Source organism: Topomyia yanbarensis, chromosome 3, assembly GCF_030247195.1.
Source record: "Topomyia yanbarensis strain Yona2022 chromosome 3, ASM3024719v1, whole genome shotgun sequence".
Classification (NCBI taxonomy): domain Eukaryota; kingdom Metazoa; phylum Arthropoda; class Insecta; order Diptera; family Culicidae; genus Topomyia; species Topomyia yanbarensis.
In genome coordinates, this window is record NC_080672.1 from 7,645,656 (window position 1) to 7,651,655 (window position 6,000).

Here is a 6,000-nt window from a genome sequence, read left to right on the forward strand (position 1 = left end):
CATTTCCAAGCTGTATTCTGTTTGTGTACATTTGCAGTTTAAAAAGCTCTTACTTGTAGTCTTGCAACAAGATACATTTCACATACCGGCTTGAACCTTCGTTCGAACCGGTCATAAATCTTGATAGCTCCTGGTTTACCTAGAGTTTTTCAACAGCAACAGTCTCTCTCAAGACTACCAATATTTTTTCGACAATTAGTCTTTTTCAAGACTACCTACTTTTTCTACACAATCAGTCTTTTTCAAGAATAAATCATTTTTCAAAAACAATTCAGCCTAAAGAAATATTTAATTCTTCCAACATGCCTGGGTCCTCCCAGAAAAGCCGTGTGCCAAAAATTAAAGCTAAACGGAAAAGGGTATCTTCTCCACCCGAAAATTCAATTGACTGCAGCAACTCATTCGATGTTTTATCCGAATGTGAAGCTGATGAAATTTCTAAATTTCCTCGCATTTCGCATAATGCCAATGAAAAGAAAACGCAATCACCTCCGCCTATAACAGTGATGATCTCCGACTTCAAAGCCTTTCGAACTGAGCTTTCGACGTTCCTTCCGGACGTAAAAGTCTCTTTTCAGATTGGCCGAAGAGGAGAATGTCGAGTTACAGCGGAGGAATTGATTGGCCACAAACGACTACTACAGTATCTTACGGAGAAGTTATATAAATTTAATTCATATGATTTCAAGACAGATAGACCATTCAACGCTGTCTTGAAAGGGCTACCTCAAGGTCAAAGTTTGGATGAAATATCCAACGAATTGAAAAATTTACTTGACTTTTCTCCTTCGCAAGTTATTCTTATGAAGAAAAAGGCTACCGGTGATGACACGCCAGTACGCTCTGGAATTATCCAGGAGCTTTATTTAATTCATTTTAACCGTAGTGAGGTTAATAATTATAAAGTATTTGAAAAAGCACGTTTTATGTTTCACGTGCGAGTAAAGTGGGAACATTATAGACGACATGGGGGCAGAATTCAAAATCAGACCCAGTGTCGTAGATGCCAAGGCTTTGGGCACGGCACAAAAAATTGTCATTTGGATTCCAAAATGTATGATCTGTGGTGATAAATCGCACACGAAAGATACTTGTGCGGTGAAAAAACCACAAAAAGTTTCAAATGCGCTAATTGTAGCGAAAATCATAAATCGAATTTCTGGGGTTGTCCTGTTCGAGAAAAAAATATAAATTCTCGTTCTAGACAACAAAAACAACAAATAAAAAATGTACCTACTTCTTCAGGTACACTTCAAGAAAACACGACCAAACGTGTTAATCCGATTCAAAATAGATTAACAACTTCTTCTACCTCCGTCACACCATCCTACAATGGTGTGTCATCTTATGCTTCAGTGGCAGGTAGCAATGCCAAAATAACGGCTACAACTACCACGCCCTCAATCTCGTTTGCACCCAACGCTTCCTTTAGTCCAATGGATCTAGGTAGCGTAACGGAAGAAAAATTAAAATACCTACAGGAGGCTATGTTACCTATGATGATTTCCATGTTAAATTCCACCTCCATGTTTGAAGCTTTTCAAGCGAGGTGGGAATTTGCTAACAAAATTGTAATGATGGATTCGGCGCAGGAATCGCAATAGCGGTTAATCGCAGGATCAAACATTCCGTTACGCCGTCTCTTGACAGTAAGGTGATCGAGAGTTTAGTTATCGATATTGAAACTGATCTTGGTATCATTTTTATTGCTGCAGCCTATTTGCCTTTTCAGTGCACTGGCGAGCAAATTAATTTCTTGAAAGGAAACTTACAAGAAATCGGTCGAAATTCTTCATAAACGGTGATTTTAACGCCAAACACCGAGCCTGGAATAATGCTCAAAGCAATTCCAACGGTAAACTACTTTTTAATGATTGCTCTGCTGTTTATAATTCAATTTTGTTCCCGAATGGATCTACGTGCTATTCGTCTGCAAGGAATCCATCAACAATTGATTTGGTTTTGACAGATCAAAGTTACATTTGTAGCGAATTGATTACCCAAGTTGACTTTGATTCTGATCACCTTCCCGCAACTTTTTCACTTTCTCAAGAAGCTGTTTCCTATCCCATTAGCTCAGTGTTTAATTATCACAAAGTGAATTGGGAAAGGTACAAAACTCATATTGAGAATAATTTTAATCATGACCTTGATTTATAAAATAAAGCTGACATTGATACGGCATTACAAAATTTAAGTAATTCTATAGTTGATGCTAGAAATTTATCAGTACCAACAATACAGAAACAATTTAATACTCCTATTATTGACGACGATCTTCAACTTCTGATTTGCTTGAAGAATGTTCGAAGACGTCAATATCAACGTTCTCGTGATCCTGCTATGAAATATATCTATCAGGATCTACAAAAAGAAATTAAGCATAGATTCACACTCTTAAGAAATGAAAATTTCGCGAAAGAGGTTGAACAAATCAATCCAAATTCTAAACCTTTCTGTAAACTTTCTAAGGTTCTTAAGAAACCTCAGAAACCAATTCCAGTTTGAAGGAAGGTGACCACATACTTCTTACAAACGAAGAAAAAGCTCAAAATCTTTCTCAGCAGTTTGAAAGCGTCCATAATTTTAATCTCAACGTTGTGAGTCCTATTGAAACCGAAGTCTTAAAAAATATGAAAACGTTTCAAATCAAGTATTGTCTCTAGACGATATTGTTGAAACAAACTATGATGAGATCAAATCCATCATGAAAAAGTTAAAAAAATAAAAGCTCCAGGTTATGATGGAATTTTCAACATTCTTCTTGAAAACCTTCCCGAAATCACCATGAGATACTTGGTCAAAATATTCAACAAATGTTTTGAATTAGCATACTTCCCTGAAAGATGGAAAAATGCCAAGATTATTCCTATTTTGAAGCCAGATAAAAACCCAGCAGAAGCATCTAGCTATTGACCAATTAGCTTACTCTCTTCCATTAGTGAATTATTTGAAAAAATCATCCTAATTAGAATGATGTCACATATCAATGAGAATTCTATTTTTCTTCCTGAGCAGTTTGGATTTCGTATTGGACATTCAACTACTCATCAACTTGTGAGAGTAACTAACATGATAAAGGCAAATATCCCAGAGGGCTATTCCACTGGAGTTGCTCTTCTAGACATCGAAAAAGCTTTTAACAGTGTTTGGCACAAAGGATTAATTGCCAAAATGTGGGATTTCAATTTTCCAATTTACATAATAAAGATAATTAAAAATTATCTTACTAACCGTACCATACAGGTTTCTTATCAGAATTGTAAATCTAATAAGCTACCCGTTAAAGCAGGCGTACCTCAAGGAAAGGATCAAGCGTCGCACCAATACTATACAATATTTTTACCTCTGATCTTCCAAATCTACCTACAGGCTGTAAAAAGACACTTTTCTGTGATGATACTAGCATCTCAGCCACTGGTAGGAGTCTTCGTATTATCTGCAGTCGACTGCAACGAAGCTTAAATATTTTCAATGATTACCTGAAAAAATGGAAAATGTCCACTAATGCGGCAAAAACACAATTGATTGTGTTTCCGCATAAGCCAAGAGCTTCTTCTCTTAAACCAAATAATAACCATATTATTAAATTTAATGGTTTGAATTTAACATGGTCAGATCAAGTTAAATACTTGGGTTTGATTTACGATAAAAAACTCACTTTTAAGGATCACATTGAAGGAATCCAAACAAAATGCAACAAATATATAAAATGTTTATACCCCCTTATAAATAGGAATTCTAGGCTCTGCCTAAAGAACAAACTATTAATTTAAAAACAAATATTCAGACCGGTAATGCTATATGCAGTGCCAATCTGGGCAAGTTGTTGTGCTACTAGGAAGAAAACGCTTCAAAGGATTCAGAATAAAATTATGAAAATGATTTTGAAGCGTCCTCCCTGGTTTATCACAAACGAGTTGCACAGACTCGCAAACATAGAAACATTAAAAATTATGACGAACAGTATTATAAGCAACTTCCGACAGAATCGTTCCAATCCTCAATTGCAACGATTAGCTCTCTTTATGGTTTATAAGTTAGTTTATAAAATTTGTTTAGCTCCTTATTCAGAAGACAAGTAGGTTTAAAACATCCTTCTGAAAAAAATACTTAACTGCATATTATAACTTAATAATAATTAACTGAATCATGTAAACAATAGGGATGAAAAGTCACCACTTGTGGCTGAACACCCAATATACTAAATTAGAAATGTAATGCAAACAAAACAATATAATCAAATAGAAAATAATATATAAAAAAGAACGATCATTTTTTTTTTGTAGCAGTGTGTAATTATTGTTTTATTTTCTTTACCAACTTTTGAAAACATTTTCCCAGATATTCAGTCAAATGAATATTATTGTACTATAACAGTATTTTTTCTATTCATCCCGAGTCGCATCAGGTTCATTTTCAGCTGCCAAAAAGAGTTAAACAAGGGTTAAATACGATACCTAAACTAAAATTAAATATCTTTTACTGTGATGTTTTATCATTCTCATCGAATGTATCTCCATCTGTTTTTTTTCTGTTCAAGTATAGAACAATTCAGTGGTTCCCACAATCATATTCCTTAGAAAGGCTTGGTATATGTCTTTCAGTTCCATTCTACTGCATTGCGATTTACATTTAATTTTCATATTTCGAAACCTTTCGGACACATAACGGTAATGGAGATACACTTTCATACAAAACACCTTTTTCGAAAAAGTCAATAAATTCAATGTCACATTTCAGAACTACTTACCAGTCTATTCAAATCACCTACTCTAATGACCAACTGTTTCCGACAATCCGATAGGGTTCAATGTCATCCAAATAGTGCACTTTCACTCTCAAGGCCCACTAGATCGCACAGTTCTCCTCCAGACAACGGACACAATCCAACCGGGAGGTAATCAATCTGCAAGCACCAAAACAATCAACTATCGAAAACAATCATTACTCAAATTTACACTTCACCTAATAAGAGTCGACCTTTCGATCCACTATCACCGGGTTCCGAATAGAATTTCCCCGTCATCATCGTCGTCGTCGTCGTCGTCGCTGCACGTAAACGGAAACAATGAACCATTCTGTTTCGCCGGAACAAGAGAATCTGCTCAATATTTCAGCTCAACAATCTGTCATCTGTCCAACGGAGGACACTTTCACCACTTCGATGGGACCACTCCCCGAGGTAAGGTAAACAGTGCAGCAGACGTGGACCGTCCCGTACGGCCAGACCAGGTAACACCGCAGCAGTTCAGATGGCGGGATCTTGCGCATCAGTTGGTTTTGCAAAACAGTCGAACCACGTGCTTGCCGTTGCGTATAAAGTAGCGCCAGTTAGTTTTCATGCGGACGGTTGAGATACTACGGCTTGGCAAAGGAATGTGATGCTTCCCAATCAACCCCCAGCCGGATGCTTGCTTCCTACTTCCGATTTTGCCTTTTCCAACGCTTCCTCTGATTGGTCCACACTGCTCCACTGGGGGGCGTGTTTATCAAACCAATTCAATTAAGTGTGTGAATAATATGACGCTTCGTTATTATTACCTCACCCTATGGTCTATTTTCACCAACAGACCGTGACCGATTTTAACGGAGCTCAATTCTTGGGGTTATAATTAAGAAATTTAAACATTTTTTTGCTTAAAATAACGTGTTTAATTGTTCTATTGTGTGTAAATTATGGAAAATTTCATACAAAATCCTAACGGATAAAGTTGACTTCTAAACTTTGGGATCTATGGAGGATATACTCAACTCACATCCACATCGCAGCACACCGAACAGCCGGATCTTGTTTGCTCAACCCGCACCAATCCCGACTCCAGTTGTTATCATCTACCATGTAGACACGTCGTTACTTGCTCTATAATTGTTTTATAAGCTTCATCCAACGTCGGGGCCCTTCATCCCAGTTATTGTCTGAGCCGTAATAGAATTTAAACAAGGCTATTGATTTTCTCCTGGGAATAATCCCCTCAACGTTATTCGCAGGTAGGACGG

The 6,000-nt window shown here is 36.9% G+C and overlaps 1 long non-coding RNA gene across 3 annotated transcripts in view; it reads right to left on the minus strand.

Annotated features, from left to right (window-relative positions):
• The window catches only part of LOC131691239 (uncharacterized), a 29,886-nt gene extending 24,630 nt beyond the window's left edge, over positions 1–5,256 (minus strand). Inside the window, exons 1-2 of one of the 3 annotated variants that reach the window (XR_009305743.1) lie at positions 4,969–5,253; positions 4,754–4,909 (exon numbers count right to left, since the gene is read on the minus strand). This is a non-coding gene — a long non-coding RNA (uncharacterized LOC131691239). Of the gene's footprint in view, positions 1–4,753; positions 4,910–4,968 lie in introns of all 3 variants that reach the window. The other 2 variants (XR_009305744.1, XR_009305742.1) reach the window with 2 other exon arrangements.
• Between the last annotated feature and the right edge of the window lie 744 nt (positions 5,257–6,000).